At 43.6% G+C, this 4,378-nt stretch overlaps 1 pseudogene; it reads left to right on the top strand.

The window, feature by feature from the left end:
• Nucleotides 1–2,671: 2,671 nt before the first annotated feature.
• On the top strand, nt 2,672–3,318 carry LOC114635353 (annotated as a pseudogene).
• The last annotated feature ends 1,060 nt before the right edge of the window (nt 3,319–4,378 follow it).

Here is a 4,378-nt window from a genome sequence, read left to right as displayed (position 1 = left end):
ATGAAGTCCCATTTGTCAATTCTCGATCTTAGAGCATATGCCATTGGAGTTCTGTTCAGGAACTTTTCCCCTGTGCCCAAGTATTCGAGGCTTTTCCCCACCTTCTCTTCTATTAGTTTCAGTGTATCTGGTTTTATGTGGAGGTCCTTTATCCACTTAGACTTGAGCTTTGTACAAGGGGATAAGAATGGATCAATTTTCATTCTTCTACATGTTGTCTTCCAGTTGAACCAGCACCATTTGTTGAAAATGCTGTCCTTTTTCCACTGGACAGTTTTAGCTCCTTTGTCAAAGATCAAGTGACCATAAGTGTGTGGGTTCATTTCTGGGTCTTCAATTCTATTCCATTGATCTTCCTGCCTCAACAGAGATTTTAAAAGGATCTGAACATATGTCTTGCTGGGCTTAAGGGACCACAGATGTTAGCCCAGACTACTATACCTAGCAAAACTTTCAGTCACCATAGATGGAGAAACCAAGATAGTCCATGAAAATGAAATTTGAACAATGTATTTCTACTAATCTAGCCCTACAGAGGATACTAGAGGACAGCAAAAAATTGGGCATTTCTACCTCTCCATCTCTGCTATATACGACATATGCAGTGTAGCTTTTCATAGGATTCATCTGGCTATACTCCCTATCTGTGCTTCATCTCAGTAGATGGACCATAGATCGTCCTGGCATCTACTGTATTCTGTGGCATTCTTTCTACCTCATCTTCCACAGGGTGCTCTTTGACCTGAGGGGATGGTTTTGATTTGAGACATTCTATTTGGTACAGAGTGTTCCAAAGTGTTTGACTCGCTTCATAGTGATTAACTTAGAGTCTCTGTATTTGTTCCTCCCATCTGCTGCAGGAGGAATCTTCTCTGATGATGGCTGAGGAAGGCATTGACCTGTGAGTACAGCAGAATCTTGTTAAGAGTCACTTTATTGCTATTTTCCTTAAGCAGAAGAGCAGTATTTGTTTTTGCCTTTGGTCCTTGCCCTATCTAGTCTCAGGTTCTTGACCACCCAAGCAGTACCGTGTATGGGTTCCATCTCATGGAGTGGGGCTCTAATCAAATCAGATATTGGGTCGTTAATCCCCCAAGGTTTGATTCTCTGTAGCACCAGCATATCTTGGATGCAGGGCACCATTGTAGACTGAAGGATCTGTGGCTAGGTTGGAGTTTACTTTGAGGGGGTGGGTACAGTGGTGATGAGCAGAATACCTACCAGTACCATGTACACAAGTCCATAAGGACTCAAAACCCTAGGGAGGCACTAGCTTGACTTCTCCATATTCACTGAGGTTGTCAATGCCGTTTTCAGCAATGAGGCTTTTCTGTCAGGCTATGGAGAACAATCAATAGCCTGCAATATGGTGGGTTGATTGCAGGTTCCTATTGGACCCCTTTGGGCAACAACTTGAAGAGATGTAACACATGGCCAGTTATAACATTTTCATTTGGTTTCCTGAGATGTCCACTTGTGTCTCTGTCTCTCATGTTTTGTTTTGTTGTTCTGTTTTGGTGTGTGTGTGTGTGTGTGTGTGTGTGTGTGTGTGAATTTCCTTTAGATCTCCTTCATATATGTATATATGTTAGAGTGCTTCTACTCTATTCCATACAACCCTTCAAATGATTCTTCATTTTAGCTGCTGGTCTCTATATTCCTTCCTTTGTCCCGTCTTCTTTTTCCCTCCTCATTTGACCTTCCTCTTTCAGACCCTATCCCTCATCCATCCATAACTATATATTTTATTTCCTAGTTTAATAGAGATCTGTCCCTCTTCCTTAGTCCCTTACTCTATTCATAACCTGTGGTTATAGAGAATGTAGAATTAACAGCTAACACCCACATATAAATGAATATATACCATCTTTATCTTTCTGGCTCTGGGCTATCTCACTCAGGATAACTTTTTCTAGCCCCATCTATTTACCTGTGGATTTCACGATTTCTTTTTCCTTTTTTTTTTTTTAATATTCTTTCATCTTTTTTCTTTACAATCCAGACTTTATCCCCCTCCTGATCCACCCTCCACTGTTCCACATCCCATACCTCTTCCCCTCCCCTCACCATCTCCAAGAGGATGTCCCCACTCCCATCCCCACCCCACCAGACCACCCCACTCCCTGGAGCCCCAAGTCTCTCGAGGATTAGTCTTCTTTGACTGAGTCCAGACCCAGCAGTCCTCTGCTGTATATGTGTTGGGGTCCTAATATCAACTGGTATATGCTGCCAGTTTGGTGGCTCAGTGTCTGAGAGATCCCAGGGACCAGGTTAGTTGAGACTGCTGGTCTTCCTATAGGATCTCCCTCCTCCTCAGCTTCTTCAGCTTTTCACTAATTCAAACACAAGGGTCACCAGCTTCTGTCTTTTGGTTGGATGTGCATCTGACTCAGCTGCTTGTTGGGCAGTCATGATAGGCCCCTGTTTGTAAACACATCATAGCATCAGTAATAGTGTCAGGCCTTGGGGCCTCCCCCAGAGCTGGATCCCAATTTGGGCCTGTCACTGGGCCTCCTTTTCCTCAGGCTTTTCTCCACTTTTTTCCCTGCAGTTCTTTCAGACAGGAACCATTCTGGGTCAGAATGGCCGCCCGTAGCCTCGCACTCGCCCGCCCCGTGCTTCCCGAGCCCGCCGCTTCCCGCCTCGGTGACCGGCCGCTGCTGCCCACTGAGCGGCCCAAATGCAGGCCATCAAGTATGTGGTGGTGGGAGACGGAGCTGTAGGTAAAACGTGCCTGCTCATCAGTTACACGACCTATGCATTTCCTGGAGAGTACATCCCTACCGTCTTTGACAACTATTCTGCCAATGTTATGATAGATGGGAAAACAGTGAATCTGGGCCCGTGGGACACAGCTGGACAAGAGGATTATGACAGGTTGCGTCCCCTCTCCTACCCACAAACAGACGTGTTCTTAATTTGCTTTTCCCTCCTGAGTCCTGCATCATTTGAAAATGTCTGTGCAAAGTAGTATCCTGAAGTGGGACACCACTGTCCCAATACTCCCATCATCCTAGTGGGGACGAAGCTTGATCTTAGGGATGATAAGGACACGATTGAGAAGCTGAAGGAAAAGAAGCTGACTCCCATCACCTACCCGCAGGGGCTAGCCATGGCGAAAGAGATTGGTGCTGTCAAATACCTGGGGTGCTCAGCACTTACACAGCGAAGACTCAAGACAGTGTTTGATGAAGCTATCCGGGCGGTGCTATGTCCACCTCCTGTCAAGAAGAGGAAGAGAAAATGCCTGTTGTTGTAAATGTCTGAGCCCCTTGTTCTTGGCCCTGTCCCTGGAACCTTTGTACGCTTTGCTCAAAACAAAAACAAAAACAAAAACAAAAAACAACAACAACAACAAAAACGGTGGAGCCTTCGCATTTGATGCCAAGTTTTTGTTACAGATTAATTTTTCCATAAAACCAGTTTGAACCAATGAACCAGTCAATAATTTTAAGGTTCTGTTTTAAATGTAAGAATTCCAACTTACAGTCTATTAAAATTCAGCCCTAAAATGACAAAGCCTTCTTAAAGGCTTAGTTTTCAAAATCCCCTATTCTTGCTCAGATTAAGAATTGCCAAAATACCTTCTGAACGAAGTTGTGTTGTGCTGAGAACACTTCAGCACTATCTGTCGAGAGACTTCTGTTAAGAAGACTGCAGCTCCAGTTGAACCAGCACCATTTGTTGAAAATGCTGTCCTTTTTCCACTGGACAGTTTTAGCTCCTTTGTCAAAGATCAAGTGACCATAGGAGTGTTGGTTCATTTCTGGGTCTTCAATTCTATTCCATTGATCTTCCTGCCTGTCTCTGGACCAATACCAGGTAGTTTTTATCACTATTGTTCTGTAGTACAGCTTGAAGTCAGGGATGGTGATTCCTCCAGAAGTTCTTTTATTGTTGAGAATAGTTTTCGCTATCCTGGGTTTTTTGTTATTCCATATGAATTTGAGCATTTCCTTTTCTAACTCTGTGAAGAATTGAGTTGGGATTTTAATGGGGATTGCATTGAATCTGTAGATTGCTTTTGGCAAGATGGCCATTTTTATTATATTAATCCTGCCAATCCATGAGCATGGGAAATCTTTCCATCTTCTGAGATCTTCTTCAATTTCTTTCTTCAGAGACTTGAAGTTCTTGTCATACAGGTCTTTCACTTGCTTGGTTAGATTCACACCAAGAAAATTGATCCATTCTTATCCCCTTGTACAAAGCTCAAGTCTAAGTGGATAAAGGACCTCCACATAAAACCAGATACACTGAAACTAATAGAAGAGAGAGTGGGGAAGAGCCTCGAATACTTGGGCACAGGGGAAAAGTTCCTGAACAGAACACCAATGGCATATGCTCTAAGATCGAGAATTGACAAATGGGACTTCAT

This window comes from Grammomys surdaster, unplaced genomic scaffold, assembly GCF_004785775.1.
Source record: "Grammomys surdaster isolate TR1022 unplaced genomic scaffold, NIH_TR_1.0 99867, whole genome shotgun sequence".
NCBI classification, from domain to species: domain Eukaryota; kingdom Metazoa; phylum Chordata; class Mammalia; order Rodentia; family Muridae; genus Grammomys; species Grammomys surdaster.
Note: the sequence above shows the minus strand (reverse complement) of the source record. Positions and strands in the feature narration are given on the sequence as shown.